This window comes from Eretmochelys imbricata, chromosome 26 (genome assembly GCF_965152235.1).
Source record: "Eretmochelys imbricata isolate rEreImb1 chromosome 26, rEreImb1.hap1, whole genome shotgun sequence".
Taxonomy (NCBI): Eukaryota; Metazoa; Chordata; order Testudines; family Cheloniidae; genus Eretmochelys; species Eretmochelys imbricata.
This window is the reverse complement of record NC_135597.1, coordinates 3,229,974-3,252,777: the sequence shown is the minus strand read 5'-3', so window position 1 is coordinate 3,252,777 and position 22,804 is coordinate 3,229,974.

Below are 22,804 nucleotides of genomic sequence, written 5' to 3'. Positions count from 1 at the left end.
ACCATCCCGATGAGTCGAAAGAATAGTAAATATGGCAGGCGACCAGCTTGGCTTAATAGTGAAATCCTAGCAGATCTTAAACAAAAAAAGAAGCTTACAAGAAGTGGAAGGTTGGACATATGACCAGGGAAGAGTATAAAAATATTGCTCGGGCATGTAGGAATGAAATCAGGAGGGCCAAATCGCACCTGGAGCTGCAGCTCGCAAGAGATGTTAAGAGTAACAAGAAGGGTTTCTTCAGGTATGTTGGCAACAAGAAGAAAGCCAAGGAAAGTGTGGGCCCCTTACTGAATGAGGGAGGCAACCTAGTGACAGAGGATGTGGAAAAAGCTAATGTATTCAATGCTTTTTTTGCCTCTGTTTTCACTAACAAGGTCAGCTCCCAGACTGCTGCGCTGGGCATCACAAAATGGGGAAGAGATGGCCAGCCCTCTGTGGAGATAGAGGTGGTTAGGGACTATTTAGAAAAGCTGGACGTGCACAAGTCCATGGGGCCGGATGAGTTGCATCCGAGAGTGCTGAAGGAATTGGCGGCTGTGATTGCAGAGCCATTGGCCATTATCTTTGAAAACTCGTGGCGAACCGGGGAAGTCCCGGATGACTGGAAAAAGGCTATTGTAGTGCCAATCTTTAAAAAAGGGAAGAAGGAGGATCCTGGGAACTACAGGCCAGTCAGCCTCACCTCAGTCCCTGGAAAAATCATGGAGCAGGTCCTCAAAGAATCAATCCTGAAGCACTTGCATGAGAGGAAAGTGATCAGAAACAGCCAGCATGGATTCACCAAGGGAAGGTCATGCCTGACTAATCTAATCGCCTTTTATGATGAGATTACTGGTTCTGTGGATGAAGGGAAAGCAGTGGATGTATTGTTTCTTGACTTTAGCAAAGCTTTTGACACGGTCTCCCACGGTATTCTTGTCAGCAAGTTAAGGAAGTATGGGCTGGATGAATGCACTATAGGGTGGGTAGAAAGCTGGCTAGATTGTCGGGCTCAACGGGTAGTGATCAATGGCTCCATGTCTAGTTGGCAGCCGGTGTCAAGTGGAGTGCCCCAGGGGTCGGTCCTGGGGCCGGTTTTGTTCAATATCTTCATAAATGATCTGGAGGATGGTGTGGATTGCACTCAGCAAATTTGCGGATGATACTAAACTGGGAGGAGTGGTAGATACGCTGGAGGGGAGGGATAGGATACAGAGGGACCTAGACAAATTGGAGGATTGGGCCAAAAGAAATCTGATGAGGTTCAATAAGGATAAGTGCAGGGTCCTGCACTTAGGACGGAAGAATCCAATGCACCGCTACAGACTAGGGACCGAATGGCTAGGCAGCAGTTCTGCGGAAAAGGACCTAGGGGTGACAGTGGACGAGAAGCTGGATATGAGTCAGCAGTGTGCCCTTGTTGCCAAGAAGGCCAATGGCATTTTGGGATGTATAAGTAGGGGCATAGCGAGCAGATCGAGGGACGTGATCGTCCCCCTCTATTCGACATTGGTGAGGCCTCATCTGGAGTACTGTGTCCAGTTTTGGGCCCCACACTACAAGAAGGATGTGGATAAATTGGAGAGAGTCCAGCGAAGGGCAACAAAAATGATTAGGGGTCTAGAACACATGACTTATGAGGAGAGGCTGAGGGAGCTGGGATTGTTTAGCCTGCAGAAGAGAAGAATGAGGGGGGATTTGATAGCTGCTTTCAACTACCTGAAAGGGGGTTCCAAAGAGGATGGCTCTAGACTGTTCTCAATGGTAGCAGATGACAGAACGAGGAGTAATGGTCTCAAGTTGCAGTGGGGGAGGTTTAGATTGGATATTAGGAAAAACGTTTTCACTAGGAGGGTGGTGAAACACTGGAATGTGTTGCCTAGGGAGGTGGTGGAATCTCCTTCCTTGGAAGTTTTTAAGGTCAGGCTTGACAAAGCCCTGGCTGGGATGATTTAACTGGGAATCGGTCCTGCTTCGAGCAGGGGGTTGGACTAGATGACCTTCAGGGGTCCCTTCCAACCCTGATATTCTATGATCCAGGTAACAGAATAGTAGGTGCTCATTGTGATTCTTGGAGATCTGTCTCAGGAATGATTAGACCCAGTGTAGAACTGACTCATTCACCTACTCAAGATCTTGCAAGCTGTTGGTCATCAATGCTGTATGACCAGCAGTGATAAAGGTTGAAGCCAGATCTAACAGTGTTGACACAGACTTTTGTTCATTGTCCAGAATAAAAGTCATTCATACACCAGTGCCAACAGGCCTATTTCTATGAGCTTCTACAGCATCTGTTTGGTTTCAGTGGTAGAATGGGCATTGCTCCTAGCTCTGTTGTGGTTTGTAAAGTCCAAGCTGCGTATGTTACAAATAAAATGTACAATAATAGCAAGAGGGGTAAATGGGAACATGCTAGCCCAAGAACATTTCTTTTTGTATAAATCTTCTCCCCACAATTTTGCTTCATTGTAAAAGCCTCTATTTATGGAACAGAATAGGGGCTCTGAATGCTGAGTTCAGATTCACAGGCCAGTGGTAAATGACGCTAGGCAATTATGTGGAAAGAACAAGACATTTTCTTACAGGGACTGCAAATGAGGGTTAATTTAAGTTTCTATATATGTCCACCTGATATTGTTTTAAGGAGCTCCATTGCTGTGAATAGAACTAATACAAGGGGGTGGGGGATAATATGATGAATCAGATCTTTAATGCTATTAAAACCCATGGATGGTCTTGATTAATTACTATTGGTGATGATGATGGGAAGGCTAGACTCTGTAAGTCAGTTTAATTAATCTGCAGTTACTATTAATTTTGGTTAATGAAAATTCCCAAAACTAAGAAAAAAGATTATGAAGAAGAAATTACTATTATTCATGAGAGACAGTCTCTTAATCTATAAGACATCAAAGGTGTCATTGCAAATATCTTTGCTTTACTTCTAATTTTTTTTTTTAAATGATCAAAACTCTTTGTTCTTAAGTTCTTGGTGAATCACAATGTGTGACACTTTGGAAAGGATCTAAATAGGACATGATTGCCCTTGAAAAAGGACTAGAATACACAACTGCTCAGGTGGAAAGGCACCCCCACACACACACACCCAGTATGTATTTATCCAAACACCACTGCTAGGTAGGGAAATAAAACTGTTGTTCCCATTTTATAGATAGGGAATTAAGACAGAGAGATTGACTTTCCCAGGGTCCCCTAGGAAGTCTGGGAGAACTCCAAGAATTGAGCCCAAGTCTCTTGATTCCCAACACAGTGCCTTATCCACTAGACCATCATTCTTTTCTTGAAGTGCCTAATGGATGCTGTGCCTACATAATCACTATGATACCTGCTATTCCTGGTAAGGAGCTATGAAGACCTTACCTTCCATTCACAATTCATTATTATTATTTCTATTACAATAGCATCTCTAAACCACAACTAAGATAGGGGTCCCATTGTGCTGGGTATTATACAAATACATAGGAATGCACAGCATAGCTCTCCCCATTTTAAAGATGGGGAACTGAGCGACTCATGAAATTTGGCCAAGATCACAGAGGGATTCTATGGTAGAACAGGGAATGGAACCCAAATATTTTGAGTTCTATGCCAGCAGCTTAACCACAAGGCTGCTGCTGAACAAACAAACATCATGGCCTCCTAAAGCCTCCTCTTATGCACACTGGTTTCCGCTGACATCACAGATGGTTCTGCCCCTTTCCAGAGCAATGGTCAAGTCAGCTACATGCATCTAGAGCCTGCGTCCTGCAAGTCAGGCCAATGGTGAAGTGGTCTGGAGCTTTGAGCCAATTTTGTAGTTCAAACTAGTGAAAAACAGAGAGGAAAAGATTAAGATGGAACTGCATGCACAGGTGTGAGTAGCTTTTCAGAAAGCCTTGGGTGCAAGCTGCTGAGCATTAATGAAAATCTGGCCAATAATCTTGTTGGGAGAAATGCAGAGGAGAGAGAGATTTGAGGTGTAACACCAATTTCACTGTCCCAGAACCTCTCGTTCTTACTTAAAGAGCCACACACTGCTTCTCATTTAGCACTGGCATAAATCTGTAATAACTACACTAACATCAGTGGAGTAACACTGGATTTACACCAGCATAACAGGATATGGAGGCCCTGATTCACCATTGCCCTGCACCTTACGTAGGCATTTACACCAGTGCAAAAAGGGCATAACATGCTGCTGAATATGAAATGTGTTATTGTACACTCATTTTTCACTGGAATAAATAACTGCACAAAGTTCAGGGAACTGGTGAGCTGGGACAAAATCTGTCCCCAAACCCATTGCATGACATCAACTTGGCACCTAATCAGACTTGCATTTAAAAACCCTGCAGGTTTCCTTCAGCTAATTACACAATTTCCACTGAGCAGACCCCTATTTCAGTACCACATCTGGATTTTAGTCAGAAGATAATCCACAGTATGTAGCGTTTGCCTGTAAATCTATTAAACAGGCCTAGGGTGGTGGAACATGACCTGATCATATTTTTACAAATGTGTAGGCCACAGGAGACAACACAAAATACCCGAAAAGAAAAGGAGTACTTGTGGCACCTTAGAGACTAACAAATTTATTTGATGCTCAAATACATTTGTTAGTCTAAGATGCCACAAGTACTCCTTTTCTTTTTGCAAATAGAGACTAACACAGCTGCTACTCTGAAACAAAATACCCAAGTAAGCATTTCTACTGAATGTACCATATTGATCAGAGAGCATGATAGCAAAGTGACAGAAACAAGCAATCATTGCAAAAGCTAGAGAAAACTATACTGTTGTAAATGTAGGTAATCAAAAACACAGGTCACACCTACATTAAAGAATAAGGGTGGAAATTCACCTCTGTGTAGACAGACTGCCCATTCAAACCCCATTTATTCCATATTTTGGAGATTTAAGTAGTATTTAGGCCTTGTTCTGCCCTTCTGAAGAGGGGTGGATTTCACATGAAATAACTGAAATTCCTTGTCTGTCCTTGCCTCCCTGGGTCCCACATTTCCTGGCAGATTTCGCTAGCCTTAGAGGCTCACTGTGATCCTCCACGTAACCCTTCTTTCTCTAGAGAAAAGGGTCACAGTCTACTGAGCCATTTTCATCATAAGCCAGCAAGGGAGGTGAGGAGAAGTTATCCTTCCTTGCACAGTCTCTGTGATTAATCAGGGGGCAAAGGTGGGGAGAAGCCCAGGCCCACCCTCTACTCCAGGCTCCAGCCCAGGGACCCTAATAGTATCAGCAATGGTAGCTGACCTTTTAGAAACATGACATGTACAATTCCCTGGGCTACTTCCCCCATAGCAGCCCTCACTTCCTCAAACTCCACTTCACCCTTACCTCAGGGCCTCCTTCCTTGTGCCTGCTATGATGTGTACTACTCAGCCTCTCCACAGCACAACTTCCTCTCACAGCTCCTGACATGCACCCCCACCTGACTGGCTGGGAGGCTTTTAACTAGTTTCAGCCAGCCCCTGACTGGCTTCAGGTGTCCCAATCAACCGAGCAGTCTCCCTGCCTTCTGGAAAGTTCTGAATTGGCCCCAGGTGTCTCAATTGACCTGGAGCAGCTTCCATTTCACTTAACCTGGTACCAGGGATTTGTTTAGCCTGGGGATAATATATCTCTCTCCCACTACTTTTCTATAGCCATCTGGCCTTGCCCCGTCAACCCTCAAGATATCATGAGAATTAAAAAAAAAAGTTCTTTTTATTTGCCTTGTAGTTGCACATATTCAAGCTTTTTTGTACAAGCATGAAAGCTAGAATGATAAATTACTTTTTAATAAAGAAGCAACTGTAGCCACCTCTGACGTATCTGGGGGCTGGGGGCGGGGAGCGCGTATCTTCCTCTTACACTTTGGCAACATGTGCACAGCTAGACACACTGGTTGTGTCTTGACTAGGAAAGAAGGTATGTTCTTAATTCTTGTTAGCTAACAGGAATTAACATGAGATAAAAAATCCATTGACTATTCCCCTACAAGTCCTAGAGCCTCACACAAATACAGCACCAGTCTAGACACAGTACCTCAAGCACAACTTTGCAGTGTGGCTGCTTACACTAAGACTAGGCCAACTCAAGTGCCAATTAATGCAATGAAGTGTGCTGTGAAGACACGGCAGGTTGTAGTTTTAGCACAAGTTAGCTGGTCAAGGTAAACCATAGACTCTCCTACAGTCTTTTGCTTCACCTGCTAACTTTTGTCGAAATCACAAATTGTCATGTCTTCACTAGGATTTTATCTTGCATTTAGAACTCATCTTCTCTTTTTCTAGTGAAGACAAGTCCACAGAGCCCTTTGGGCCCTGATGCTCGATCCATCCTGGCTTTAAGGGTGCCAATCACTGTAATACGTAGCATATGCCATTACTCGACACAGCACCTGATCACAACGGTGAACAGTGCAGAGCAGTCCTTCAGTGCCAATACATTGTAAAATTCAAACTGATTCAACTTCAGTGGCAAGACAGTCTGTTTGGAAATCCCTTCTTCTGCAGGCTGATTAAAGCCATTTGAGGTACATATTTTACAAAGATTTTGTTTTATCTCCAACTTCTAGCAATTACTGTTGGAATACTAAAATTTTCATCCTTAATCCCATCTTTTATGCTGGCAGCCTAGGTGCCAGCTCATGCTGAAGCCCCAGGTCAATTCCCTTGTGTATTAGTATAAATCAAAGTGATTGTTAAATGTATAAGAGTGTATTTGGTGTTTAAACTTCATGAAAACTCATGGGATGTTACTTGCATTGTTTTCACTTATCCATATTCTGTTATAATGTAGTAGCAAACATTTATATTGTGTATACCCCTGTAACTAAATAACCAATCAAAGGAGAAAGAAGTCTTGTAGAATGCAAATGAAGAACTCTAACAGAAAAGAGATAAATTCAAAGCATTGTGTGTGATGATCGGAGGTCAAAGACTCCATATGCATTCCTTACTCTTTGTCATCAAAGGAAAAGTCAATGTAGATAATGGCCCTGTCAGCTTGTTTTCTGTCAGAAGAAGTTATAAGCATGGATTCAGGGAAGTGTACTTCATCTCTGGACTGTTTGTACTCTTACAGAGAAGTGTACTAGATGCAAAGTGTAGATCCCCAGACACAATCTTGGTAATCTGAAAAGACTTTTGGGAAACTTTTATTTATATCACTGCCACCATTTGGAATTACAAATTGTGACTCACCTGTGCATATATTTTACCTGCTTTAACCTCTCAATAACTTTCATTTCCTTAGTTAATAAACCTTTAGTTAATTTACTACAGAATTGGCTGTCAGCATTGTCTTTGGTGTAAGATCTAGAGTATCAATTGATCTGGAGTAAGTGACTGGTCTTTTAGGACTGGGAGCAACCTGATGTGATGTGATTTTTGGTTTAAGTAACCATTTTATCACAAAAAGAAAAGGAGTACTTGTGGCACCTTAGAGACTAACCAATTTATTTGAGCATGAGCTTTCGTGAGCTACAGCTCACTTCATCAGATACATACCGTGGAAACTGCAGCAGACTTTATATATACACAGAGAATATGAAACAATACCTCCTCCCACCCCACTGTCCTGCTGGTAATAGCTTATCTAAAGTAATCGTCAGGTTAGGCCATTTCCAGCACAAATCCAGGTTTTCTCACCCTCCACCCCCCCCACACAAATTCACTCTCCTGCTGGTGATAGCCCATCCAAAGTGACAACTCTTTACACAATGTGCATGATAATGAAGTTAGGCCATTTCCTGCACAAATCCAGATTCTCTCACTCCCTCACCCCCCTCCAAAAACCCACCCCCATACACACACAGACTCACTCTCCTGCTGGTAATAGCTCGTCCAAACTGACCACTCTCCAAGTTTAAATCCAAGTTAAACCAGAACATCTGGGGGGGGGGGGGGGGAGGAAAAAACAAGAGGAAATAGGCTACCTTGCATAATGACTTAGCCACTCCCAGTCTCTATTTAAGCCTAAATTAATAGTATCCAATTTGCAAATGAATTCCAATTCAGCAGTTTCTCGCTGGAGTCTGGATTTGAAGTTTTTTTGTTTTAAGATAGCGACCTTCATGTCTGTGATTGCGTGACCAGAGAGATTGAAGTGTTCTCCGACTGGTTTATGAATGTTATAATTCTTGACATCTGATTTGTGTCCATTTATTCTTTTACGTAGAGACTGTCCAGTTTGACCAATGTACATGGCAGAGGGGCATTGCTGGCACATGATGGCATAAATCACATTGGTGGATGTGCAGGTGAACGAGCCTCTGATAGTGTGGCTGATGTTATTAGGCCCTGTGATGGTGTCCCCTGAATAGATATGTGGGCACAATTGGCAACGGGCTTTGTTGCAAGGATAAGTTCCTGGGTTAGTGGTTCTGTTGTGTGGTATGTGGTTGTTGGTGAGTATTTTCTTCAGGTTGCGGGGCTGTCTGTAGGCAAGGACTGGCCTGTCTCCCAAGATTTGTGAGAGTGTTGGGTCATCCTTTAGGATAGGTTGTAGGTCCTTAATAATGCGTTGGAGGGGTTTTAGTTGGGGGCTGAAGGTGACGGCTAGTGGCGTTCTGTTATTTTCTTTGTTAGGCCTGTCCTGTAGTAGGTAACTTCTGGGAACTCTTCTGGCTCTATCAATCTGTTTCTTTACTTCCGCAGGTGGGTATTGTAGTTGTAAGAAAGCTTGACAGAGATCTTGTAGGTGTTTGTCTCTGTCTGAGGGGTTGGAGCAAATGCGGTTGTATCGCAGAGCTTGGCTGTAGACGATGGATCGTGTGGTGTGGTCAGGGTAAAAGCTGGAGGCATGCAGGTAGGAATAGCGGTCAGTAGGTTTCCGGTATAGGGTGGTGTTTATGTGACCATTGTTTATTAGGTACCCGCATGGCCCCACAGTATGCCAACATTTTTATGGCTGATTTAGAACAACGCTTCCTCAGCTCTCGTCCCCTAAAGCCCCTACTCTACTTGCGCTATATTGATGACATCTTCATCATCTGGACCCATGGAAAAGAAGCCCTTGAGGAATTCCACCATGATTTCAACAATTTCCATCCCACCATCAACCTCAGCCTGGTCCAGTCCACACAAGAGATCCACTTCCTGGACACTACAGTGCTAATAAACAATGGTCACATAAACACCACCCTATACCGGAAACCTACTGACCGCTATTCCTACCTGCATGCATGAAGAGACTGGGAGTGGCTAAGTCATTATGCAAGGTAGCCTATTTCCTCTTGTTTTTTCCTCCCCCCCCCCCCCCCCAGATGTTCTGGTTTAACTTGGATTTAAACTTGGAGAGTGGTCAGTTTGGACGAGCTATTACCAGCAGGAGAGTGAGTCTGTGTGTGTATGGGGGTGGGTTTTTGGAGGGGGTGAGGGAGTGAGAGAACCTGGATTTGTGCAGGAAATGGCCTAACTTCATTATCATGCACATTGTGTAAAGAGTTGTCACTTTGGATGGGCTATCACCAGCAGGAGAGTGAATTTGTGTGGGGGGGGTGGAGGGTGAGAAAACCTGGATTTGTGCTGGAAATGGCCTAACCTGACGATTACTTTAGATAAGCTATTACCAGCAGGACAGTGGGGTGGGAGGAGGTATTGTTTCATATTCTCTGTGTATATATAAAGTCTGCTGCAGTTTCCACGGTATGTATCTGATGAAGTGAGCTGTAGCTCACGAAAGCTCATGCTCAAATAAATTGGTTAGTCTCTAAGGTGCCACAAGTACTCCTTTTCTTTTTGCGAATACAGACTAACACGGCTGTTACTCTGAAACCTGTCATTTTATCACAAAGTCCAGTTTGTCTGGATGGCAAGATAGACTGGAAAGTCTAAGGGGATGGTCTGTGACTTTGTGGTAGATGGTAAAGTGATCCAGGAGTTCAATATTTTTAGTATGGTGAAATTTAATTATAGAACACACCACCAGTTTGGGGAGTCTGCTCTGTTTTCTGACAGTCTGCCCTGAGGTAGGCACTCAGTCAAAAGATACTTTGGACAGTGTGACACTATCTCTATAGTTACAGCTTCCTTCAGCTTCGGTCTTTTCTTATACCTTGTTCATCTGATTTTTGTACAGCAGGCGAACAATCACCTAATATTGAGTAGTTGCTTTCCAAGTTTCCCATTTTTGAATAATAAATCACAGGGCAAGGGTAATAAATCAAAAGTACATCCCCATACAGATTTCAATGGAACAAAAAGCATCTGGTACACTAGAAATGAATGATCAAATGCCCAGAGAGAATCTGTTGTAATTCATTATTCACCAAGACAGTTTTCTTCACTCCAGTTCTCTCCCACCCATATGGAGGCTCATTTTTAGCAAAAATTCTGAATATCTGTTTAGTGCTTTTCTTCAGTAGATCTCAAAACACTTTACAAGTGCGGTCAGTAAAATCATCCCCACCCCCTTTTTTTAAAAACAGATGTGGAAAATGGCATAGGGAGATGAAGTGACTTGCCCAAGGACACCCAGTGGACCAGTAGCAGAGCCAGAAATAGAAACCAGGTCTCCTGAATCCCAGTCCAGTATTCTAAACCACTAGACCACACTACTTCACATGTAGAAGCATAATGAAAATTTTAGCACACTGTAAAAGTTAATTTCTGAAAAACATGAGGTTAATGTAATATCAATTTTCATATTTAATTCAATCAATGTTTAAAAGAAATTCTGAACTGGAATGCTGCAGAAACCAAAGGACCTTGCCAGTGTTAGGTCAGTCTTATCAAGAGACACAGTGGTCTCATATATTGTGCCCAGGAAGTGAGCTCTAGGGCCTGCAGATCTCAAGCAATCTATAAGCTTGTGGGAAATGAAGGAACTTTAGAAGCTCAAGGAGGGCATCTTTATGCACCTAAGTGGCAGTGAGATCTTCATCCTCATTTCAACGTCACACCACAATCTCCCAAAAAAGTGTGATGCAAGATAAAAATAAAACTTGCATCATTACAGGGTAGTTACTTCCAACAACCACATGAAAAAGGTAAAAAGAGATAATAATTAAATTAAAATTAACGATAAAAATCTTCACAAGTTCATCAGATTTCTTTTTGTTTAGCCAAAGATAGAACAAGACTAAACTCAAATTTATACAATATATGAATTTAATTACATACATCTTAATAAATATGTTAATACAGAGTTACAGAAAGCAAAGTAAGGTGATATGACAGTCATAAAGCTAAATCTATGAATTTAACATGAAATATTCCAACTTTTATCAAGTAGGTATAATAAAACCTAGTTAATTCATTTCTCACATCATAAAGTGGTGATGTTAGCAAAATCATCTTAGAATAGCACAGAATCAGAAGTAGAATTTAAGAGTTTTCCACAATTATTACACTTTAAAAAGCTCAGTAAGGTTTAAGAGATCCCCTAATGCTACAGAAATGCTGAATTCTTGAAAGTCTCCAGAGATATCTTTATTCTGTCAGGTCAACTTCATCCCAGATTTTGAAATTAGGAATGACAGTAAGAACTGAGGTAGCCAGGTGGGTCCTGGATCTCTGTTGAGCTTAAAATTCTGACCTAAGTGATTTCAAACACCTACCCTAAATTAACGTTCACACCAATAAAATTGCACCAGACAGAAAACCTCAACTTTGCCCTCTAAGTACATCTAATAATGTACATATACAAAAACATCTAAAATTTTCAACAATTCACACTAAACTAATATCTGAAAAACAGTCACAATCACCTCTTTACCTCTATTTACCTCTACAAAAATACTAACACTTCATAGAAAAATACCTACATAAAACATCCACATCATCATCCTTGAGCATCCACTTAATTCAATAAGCATAAAAACCCATGAAAACACCACTATTACCAAGTACATCAATATACACAACTATCAAAAAATACTCTCCCTGTACTGACACAATAGGTGCAAAGTTAAAATTGAATGTGTGATACAGTTTGGTTGGTGTGACCGTTTAAGTAGAGTAGATGTTTGAAAGTTGTGAAGTGGGGGGAGTAACTGCTAGTTTCCAGAATAACGTTTAGTTTTGTTTGCTTGTTTTTAGAAATGTGTGAGAGATACAGAGCTTTAAAAATATTAAGTTAGACGTTACCTGGAGTAAATGTTAATCTTTTCAACCTTAACCAGTTTTGTTTTGTTTTTGGAGGGAAGGAGGGCTTGAAAGTGAGTGGAGAATACAAAGACATGCCTTCCCTTTAGTTACATCTTTGCATTTAGAGTACAAAATTATGATTTATTAATAATAGTGAGCTATGATCCTATAGTGCTTCTGTGTTTAATGTCTCTGTATTAGTTTTACAATTATTCCTTGGTACCTACTGAAAAACCTGTTAGTAAAAACAAAAAGTACATAAAGCATTAGTCACCCAACTATATAAGTCACACACTTAAGTTAAAGGAATATATTTTCTAATATGTGTGTAACTGTTTTACATAAAATCAGGTAGTCACCTTGGTAAAACATACATTTTAAATACTTGGTTAGGTATCTACATGAAATCAACATTTAGATTCAAATAATCAGTTCTACTGACAATTTCGAAATAGCCATAGGTAGAAACTTAGCTCAATTTCATATGGCATCATAGCTATGGTACTGATTTGGTATCAAAAATGGACTTTTCTGGGCTGAGAGAAAGATTAATAATGTGCCTACTGAAAAACGTTTTCCAACACTCTTAAATGTGGCCACCCTATATCTCAGTGTTCTTCGATCCTTTTCAAATAGTTCGTCAGCTTTGAACAACTTGCTATAGGCAAAAAGAAAAGGAGTACTTGTGGCACCTTAGAGACTAACCAATTTATTTTAGCATGAGCTTTCGTGAGCTACAGCTCACTTCATCGGATGCATACCGTGGAAACTGCAGCAGACTTTATATATACACAGAGAATATGAAACAATACCTCCTCCCACCCCACTGTCCTGTTGGTAATAGCTTATCTAAAGTGATCATCAGGTTAGGCCATTTCCAGCACAAATCCAGGTTTTCTCACCCTCCATCCCCCCACACAAATTCACTCTCCTGCTGGTGATAGCCCATCCAAAGTGACAACTCTTTACACGATGTGCATGATAATCAAGTTAGGCCATTTCCTACACAAATCCAGGTTCTCTCATTCCCTCCTTTTCTTTTTGCGAATACAGACTAACACGGCTGTTACTCTGAAACTTGCTATAGGCAGCAGGCTTTAAGAAAGTAAAACTGAGTGCTTGCTAAACAGAAGACCAAATCACCAAGCAATGACATGAAAATGACTCATAAAAGAATGGTAAACATTAAATTTCATGAATTAAATAAAAAAGATACATCCTGCTTTTCTACCAGCATAAGAAAGTCTGTTACACAAAACCATACTTTATGGACTCATTAGTAAAAGACAATTTGAGAGGACATACATGATTATAAAATAAGATGATATATCAGTTCTCATGTGGCACAGGTAGTTATAGAACTGAAAGGTCATAGCAGGAAAGTGTTCTCTAGTCTTCATGTCGTGTTGTGGCGCCACAAGTAATTGAGCTTTAGAGTTTGTTGTATACTGCCTCTTAACATTAATCAGCGTTTGACAGGTGACAGATGCTAGTCATTTTGTTCAATTTGTCCTTCCAATGCACTTATATATTATGGTGCTGGACGTGGTATAAACCTGACAAGAAAACAAAAATATTATTTTAACGCCATGTTAATTACGCTACACAAGATATATTTAAAATTGTGTAAGGAAATCGATTACTGTTCTACGTTAGATTAATTTAAATTCATGATGTGAATTTATAGCATGATTTACCTTTGAAAAAGATTACACAATTATACTTTGCTCTCAGCATGTGTTTCCTTTCTTATTTTTAACAGGCCTTTAACTTCTCTTTTCTTGTTTTTTGGTTGGGTGCTTCTGTTTGGTCCAATTCTCCTTAAGAGGATATAAAAAATGTGAAAAACAGTTATAGCGGACTCGCAATGCTATTTGAAATTCTAGATACAAATAAAAGACACATGTTAAATGTTTAAAGACAGTACAAAATAAATTTCAAAAAGAAGTAGACACAAGGAAAAAGTATTAATTCAGTTATTGAAAAAGGAGACTGTTTTTCAAATTACTGGTAACACTTTCAAGCTCTGGAATGAAACAATAAAGTGGACATAGCTATAGAACGACAAATGGAATAAACGTATATTCACAAAGAACAATGCCTCAAATGTAAAAGGGCAATAACTAAAACTGACTATCAATGTATTTAAAGAAAAGAAACTCTGGATGGCACACTGGATTAGCACAATAAAGGGAAAACAAAAAGGCACAGGAATGTAATTAAATAAACCTATTTCAAAGCCAAAGGCTCCAAATTTACCATTAATAACTAAAGGATTAAGAGTTTCTCAAACTTTTTAACAAAAATGACTGGCTTCCTCCCTTCTTAAAATGCGTCAGGGAGATCTCAGAGAAAAGTGCTGGGACACAAACCTGGTTGTTGAGAAAAACTGCACTAAAAAATCCAGAAGTCTTCACAAAAACAAACAAACCAGGAATTAGGTGATCCATAGCATCATAAAATAAATAGACATGGATACAAAAATATATGGAAACATTAATACACACTTATTACAAAATTGACATGTAATCCTCCATTTCTGAGCTTACCATCAACAGTAGCTGGATATCAGATCTCCAAGAGCACAGTTCGTGGCGAGGAAAGCAGAAGACTTCGCAGAAGGAATTCCAGGCAAGTTGGAAGTGTCATGCGAAGGGCCAGGACTCTGGACACAGTTACAAGGGGGACCAGAAGGAGGGTCTGATGAGACCTATACCCTGTTTACAGGGTGCTCGTTAAGACCAGCTGGCTGCACATGTCCTAGTGACAAGAGACTCGAGCGCAAAGACCAGATCCCTGATTACAGGGCGGTCCCTCGTCTCAGGATGTGAAGAAAGCACAGTTCTAAGAGACCTAAGGGCCTCAGAGACTCAAACCCTAGTTACAGGGAGGTCAAGCTGCCCATGTTACACAAATAGTTCTAATCCTCCACATTTCAAAAAACAGATGCAACCTGTCCCCTGATTACAGGGGGGTCACTGGGATTAGCCAAATAGCAGAGACCATAACCTGAATTACAGGAAGGTCAAGCTCCTGAAAGTATCAAAGGGCTCACTAGGTCCCATTCTGTAGATTCTTCTGACATGCACCCTGATTACAGGGTGGTCACGCTGACTAGTGGGCCCAAGCACGGCGTAATGCCAAACGAGCAAGTGGGCAAAGACCCTTACCCTAGTTACAGGGTGGTCAAATGGCTCAAATTACCAAACAACTCAACCTCCCTCAAAAGCGAGAGGAAGGTGACTTGCACCCTGATTACAGGGCAGTCACTCTCACTAGTCAGCTAACGGAGCATAATGTCAAAAGGACAAAACAGCACAGACCCGGACCCTGCTTACAGGGCGGTCGCGCTGCTCAAGGGATAAAAGGGCTCGAGATCCCCATACAGTGTCATTACATGACCTGTCCCCTGATTACAGGGAGGTCACTGGGCTTAGCCAAATAGCCGAGACCATAACCTGAATTACAGGAAGGTCAAGCTCCTGAAAGTATCAAAGGGCTCAATAGGTCCCATTCTGTAGTTTCTTCTGACATGCACCCTGATTACAGGGTTGTCACGCTGAGTAGTGGGCCCGAGCACGGCGTAATGCCAAACGAGCAAGTGGGCAAAGACCCTTACCCTAGTTACAGGGCGGTCAAATGGCTCAAATTACCAAACAACTCAACGTCCCTCGAAAGCGAGGGGAAGGTGACTTGCACCCTGATTACAGGGCAGACTCTCTCACTAGTCAGCTAATCGAGCATAATGTCAAAAGGACAAAATAGCAAAGACCCGGACCCTGCTTACAGGGCGGTCACGCTGCTCAAGGTACGAAAAGGCTCGAGATCCCCATACAGTGTCATTACGTGACCTGAGGCCTGTTTACAGGGAGGTTACTGTGCCCAGAGTCCCTTTTCTTCTCCTCAATCTTCAGTGACATGTCTTCTTTTCTCTTCTTTGGTTGACATTCCTGACACTCTCTTCTTTTCCACCTGTGCTCGGAGTTGTCTGAAAGAGAGAGAGAGCGAGAGCACACAGGAGTGTGTAAGTCAGACGCCCTTATGGCAGCCCTATGTCCCTGATGCAACCTGAGTGTAAAGTAAGGACACAGTGTGGTTTTCTGGGTCTGCAGAGAGCCTAGATATTCAGCTCCAAGACCGTTCTCTGGGGTCCTCAGACACTTCTATAAGGACTGGCCCTTCCTCCCCAGCCCCACTGGGTGAGAAACGTACCAAACCCATCCAACTCCAGAGCCACAATCTCCGGATTTCCCCGTGACAACTATTACCCCAGGCAGTCTCTATACAGAATCGAGAACAACTCGATGATTAAGGGCAGTATGGAATTAACTGACAAGTATTCCAAAATCAATGTCACGAGGTATACTGCCTGGATTGACTTAGTCCAGAACTGTAACAGGACCCTCCCTTGGAGCTTACCAGCAACACCAGCAGGATGTCGGTCTCCAAGAGCACAGTACGTGGTGAAGAAAGCAGGAGACTTGGCAGAAGGAATTCCAGGCAAGTTGGAAGTGTCGTGCGAAGGGCCAGGACTCTGGACACAGTTACAAGGGGGACCAGAAAGAGGGTCTGATGAGACCTGGACCCTGTTTACAGGGTGCTCATTAAGGCCAGCTGGCTGCAGATGTCCTAGTGACAAGAGACTCGAGCGCAAAGACCAGATCCCCGATTACAGGGCGGTCCCTCGTCTCAGGTTGTGAAGAAAGCACAATTCTAAGAGACCTAAGGGCCTCAGAGACTCAAACCCTAGTTACAGGGAGGTCAAGCTGCCCATGTTACACAAATGGTTCTAATCCTCCACATTTCAAAAGACAGATGCAACCTGTCCCCTTATTTCAGCAGGGTCACTGGGATTAGCCAAATAGCAGAGACCATAACCTGAATTACAGGAAGGTCAAGCTCCTGAAAGTATCAAAGGGCTCAATAGGTCCCATTCTGTAGATTCTTCTGACATGCACCCTGATTACAGGGTTGTCACGCTGACTAGTGGGCCCGAGCACGGCGTAATGCCAAACGAGCAAGTGGGCAAAGACCCTTACCCTAGTTACAGGGTGGTCAAATGGCTCAAATTACCAAACAACTCAACTTCCCTCGAAAGCGAGGAGAAGGTGACTTGCACCCTGATTACAGGGCAGTCGCTCTCACTAGTCAGCTAATCGAGCATAATGTCAAAAGGACAAAAAAGCACAGACTCGGACCCTGCTTACAGGGCGGTCGCGCTACTCAAGATATGAAAGGGCTCGAGATCCCCATACAGTATCATTACATGACCTGTCCCCTGATTACAGGGGGGTCACTGGGATTAGCCAAATAGCCGAGACCATAACCTGAATTACAGGAAGGTCAAGCTCCTGAAAGTATCAAAGGGCTCAATAGGTCCCATTCTGTAGAAACTTGTGACATGCACCCTGATTACGGGGTTGTCACGCTGACTAGTGGGCCAGTGTATGGCGTAATGCCAAATGAGCAAGTGGGCAAAGACCCTTACCCTAGTTACAGGGCGGTCACCCTGCTCAGGGTTCCACAGAGCTCAATATCTCCCAGAAGCCAGAGGGACACGAAGTCTCCCCTAATTACAGGGTCAGGGCTCAAACCAACCGGCTGAAGTAGCATGGTGGCAAAAGATGGAAAGGCAGAGACCTGAACCCTCGATACAGGGTGGTTATGCTGCCCATGTACTAGGGAATACTGCTCTACCTGTGAGTCACAGGCACGTGACTTAAAGTGCCCTCCTTAAAGGCCAGTCTTTGCCATCAGCCCACGAAAAGGAGTCAGCCTCAACAGAGCAGAAGGGGAGAGACCAGATCCCTGTTTACAGGGAGGTCACTCTGTACGAGGCAGTAAAAGATGATGTCTGAGCCCTTACTCTTCCCTTTGGTGGGGAGGAGGAGGATAAATACATTAATACACCTTGAGCTCTTTTTCCGATTCTGAGAAGAGTAAAGAAAAAGCGCTGCAGCGATTTAACTTAAAAAAATAAAAATAAGTAAATAAAGAATAAAAAGCTTGCACACCCACAGTTATCACGTGCTCTCACAAACACATCTGTACAAAACAAAGGGGGACTTCCCAGAACAGAAAGAGAGCTCATCACAACAGGTCACTCGACCCTCAGTGTTAAACTCGACCAACCTTCCTCCCCTCAAAAAAACAAAGGGAAAAGGGACAAGACCTGCACCCTGATTACAGGGTGGGGTCCAAGTGACTAGCCCAACAACCCAAAGGAGCCAAAGGGGAAAGGACCTGAACCCTTCTTACAGGGCGGTCCCTCGGGCTAGCCGATTAATGGAAAATACATCACAAGAAAGAGAAAAGGAGGAGACCCTGAACCCTACTTACAGGGTGGTCACTCAGCCCAAAGCACGAAGAGGACCCTAGTCCTCCCTAAATAAGAGGCGCATGACCTGCACCCTAATTACAGGGCAGTCAAACCGACCAGGTAGAGAACAGGACACAATCCCAGAAGGGCAAAGGACAGAGACCTGAACCCTAGTTACAGGGAGGTCACACGGCTCCAGTAACAAAGACATCAGTAGCTCCCATAAGCAAGGGGAAGGTGACTCTCACCCTGATTACAAGGTGGTCACTCTGACTAGCTGAATTAAGGAGCATAATCACAGAAGACAACTTTAAACCTGAACCCTGATTACAGGGTGGTCATGCTCATAAGGGCCCTAAAATAACCCTAATCCCTAATAAATGAGAGGGATTTGACCTGCACCCTAATTACAGGGTGGTCACTCTGATTAGAATGATAAAGGTGTATAAAGCCAGGGAGCAAAAGGGCAGAGACCTGTCCCCGAATTACAGGGAGGTCACGCTCTGCAACGTATCAAAGGGCTAAGTGTTTCCCGTACTACAGAATGGTGTGACATGCACCCCAATTACAGGTGGTCACACTGACTAGATTGCCGGCAGGGCATGATGCCGAAACAGCAAGAGGGCAGAGACCTGACCCCGAATTACAGGGAGGTGTGTCAAACTGCTCAGGGTTCCAAAGAGCTCAGTATCACCCAAAAGCAAAAGGAATATGACTTGCACCCCGATTACAGGGCTGTCATCCTGACTAGAGGGCCACAACAAGGCATAATGCCAAATGAGCAAATGGGCAAAGACGCAGACCCTAGTTACAGGGTGGTCACATAGCACAAGTTACCAAAGAGCTCAATGTCCCTCGAAAGCGAGGGGAAGGTGACTTGCACCCTGATTACAGGGCAGTCACTCTCACTACTCAGCTAACGGAGCATAATGTCAAAAGGACAAAAAAGCACAGACCCCGGACCCTGCTTACAGGGCGGTCACCTGCTCAAGGTATGAAAAGGCTCGAGATCCCCATACAGTGTCATTACATGACCTCTCCCCGGATTACAGGGTGGTCACTGGGATTAGCCAAATAGCAGAGACCATAACCTGAATTACAGGAAGGTCAAGCTCCTGAAAGTATCAAAGGGCTCAACGGGTCCCATTCTGTAGATACTTATGACTTGCACCCTGATTACAGGGTTGTCACGCTGACTAGTGGGCCCGAGCACGGCGTAATGCCAAACGAGCAAGTGGGCAAAGACCCATACCCTAGTTATAGGGCGGTCAAATGGCTCAAATTACCAAGCAACTCAACGTCCCTCGAAAGCGAGGGGAAGGTGACTTGCACTCTGATTACAGGGCAGTCACTCTCACTAGTCAGCTAACGGAGCATAATGTCAAAAGGACAAAACAGCACAGACTCGGACCCTCCTTACAGGGCGGTCACGCTGCTCAAGGTATGAAAAGGCTCGAGATCCCCATACAGTGTCATTACATGACCTGAGGCCTGTTTACAGGGAGGTTACTGTGCCCAGAGTCCCTTTTCTTCTCCTCAATCTTCAGTGACATGTCTTCTTTTCTCTTCTTTGGTTGACATTCCTGACACTCTCTTCTTTTCCACCTGTGCTCGGAGTTGTCTGAAAGAGAGAGAGAGCGAGAGCACACAGGAGTGTGTAAGTCAGACGCCCTTATGGCAGCCCTACGTCCCTGATGCAACCTGAGTGTAAAGTAAGGACACAGTGTGGTTTTCTGGGTCTGCAGAGAGCCTAGATATTCAGCTCCAAGACCGTTCTCTGGGGTCCTCAGACACTTCTATAAGGACTGGCCCTTCCTCCCCAGCCCCACTGGGTGAGAAACGTACCAAACCCATCCAACTCCAGAGCCACAATCTCCGGATTTCCCCGTGACAACTATTACCCCAGGCAGTCTCTATACAGAATCGAGAACAACTCGATGATTAAGGGCAGTATGGAATTAACTGACAAGTATTCCAAAATCAATGTCACGAGGTATACTGCCTGGATTGACTTAGTCCAGAACTGTAACAGGACCCTCCCTTGGAGCTTACCAGCAACACCAGCAGGATGTCGGTCTCCAAGAGCACAGTACGTGGTGAAGAAAGCAGGAGACTTGGCAGAAGGAATTCCAGGCAAGTTGGAAGTGTCGTGCGAAGGGCCAGGACTCTGGACACAGTTACAAGGGGGACCAGAAAGAGGGTCTGATGAGACCTGGACCCTGTTTACAGGGTGCTCATTAAGGCCAGCTGGCTGCAGATGTCCTAGTGACAAGAGACTCGAGCGCAAAGACCAGATCCCCGATTACAGGGCGGTCCCTCGTCTCAGGTTGTGAAGAAAGCACAATTCTAAGAGACCTAAGGGCCTCAGAGACTCAAACCCTAGTTACAGGGAGGTCAAGCTGCCCATGTTACACAAATGGTTCTAATCCTCCACATTTCAAAAGACAGATGCAACCTGTCCCCTTATTTCAGCAGGGTCACTGGGATTAGCCAAATAGCAGAGACCATAACCTGAATTACAGGAAGGTCAAGCTCCTGAAAGTATCAAAGGGCTCAATAGGTCCCATTCTGTAGATTCTTCTGACATGCACCCTGATTACAGGGTTGTCACGCTGACTAGTGGGCCCGAGCACAGCGTAATGCCAAACGAGCAAGTGGGCAAAGACCCTTACCCTAGTTACAGGGTGGTCAAATGGCTCAAATTACCAAACAACTCAACTTCCCTCGAAAGCGAGGAGAAGGTGACTTGCACCCTGATTACAGGGCAGTCGCTCTCACTAGTCAGCTAATCGAGCATAATGTCAAAAGGACAAAAAAGCACAGACTCGGACCCTGCTTACAGGGCGGTCGCGCTACTCAAGATATGAAAGGGCTCGAGATCCCCATACAGTATCATTACATGACCTGTCCCCTGATTACAGGGGGGTCACTGGGATTAGCCAAATAGCCGAGACCATAACCTGAATTACAGGAAGGTCAAGCTCCTGAAAGTATCAAAGGGCTCAATAGGTCCCATTCTGTAGAAACTTGTGACATGCACCCTGATTACGGGGTTGTCACGCTGACTAGTGGGCCAGTGTATGGCGTAATGCCAAATGAGCAAGTGGGCAAAGACCCTTACCCTAGTTACAGGGCGGTCACCCTGCTCAGGGTTCCACAGAGCTCAATATCTCCCAGAAGCCAGAGGGACACGAAGTCTCCCCTAATTACAGGGTCAGGGCTCAAACCAACCGGCTGAAGTAGCATGGTGGCAAAAGATGGAAAGGCAGAGACCTGAACCCTCGATACAGGGTGGTTATGCTGCCCATGTACTAGGGAATACTGCTCTACCTGTGAGTCACAGGCACGTGACTTAAAGTGCCCTCCTTAAAGGCCAGTCTTTGCCATCAGCCCACGAAAAGGAGTCAGCCTCAACAGAGCAGAAGGGGAGAGACCAGATCCCTGTTTACAGGGAGGTCACTCTGTACGAGGCAGTAAAAGATGATGTCTGAGCCCTTACTCTTCCCTTTGGTGGGGAGGAGGAGGATAAATACATTAATACACCTTGAGCTCTTTTTTCCGATTCTGAGAAGAGTAAAGAAAAAGCGCTGCAGCGATTTAACTTAAAAAAATAAAAATAAGTAAATAAAGAATAAAAAGCTTGCACACCCACAGTTATCACGTGCTCTCACAAACACATCTGTACAAAACAAAGGGGGACTTCCCAGAACAGAAAGAGAGCTCATCACAACAGGTCACTCGACCCTCAGTGTTAAACTCGACCAACCTTCCTCCCCTCAAAAAAACAAAGGGAAAAGGGACAAGACCTGCACCCTGATTACAGGGTGGGGTCCAAGTGACTAGCCCAACAACCCAAAGGAGCCAAAGGGGAAAGGACCTGAACCCTTCTTACAGGGCGGTCCCTCGGGCTAGCCGATTAATGGAAAATACATCACAAGAAAGAGAAAAGGAGGAGACCCTGAACCCTACTTACAGGGTGGTCACTCAGCCCAAAGCACGAAGAGGACCCTAGTCCTCCCTAAATAAGAGGCGCATGACCTGCACCCTAATTACAGGGCAGTCAAACCGACCAGGTAGAGAACAGGACACAATCCCAGAAGGGCAAAGGACAGAGACCTGAACCCTAGTTACAGGGAGGTCACACGGCTCCAGTAACAAAGACATCAGTAGCTCCCATAAGCAAGGGGAAGGTGACTCTCACCCTGATTACAAGGTGGTCACTCTGACTAGCTGAATTAAGGAGCATAATCACAGAAGACAACTTTAAACCTGAACCCTGATTACAGGGTGGTCATGCTCATAAGGGCCCTAAAATAACCCTAATCCCTAATAAATGAGAGGGATTTGACCTGCACCCTAATTACAGGGTGGTCACTCTGATTAGAATGATAAAGGTGTATAAAGCCAGGGAGCAAAA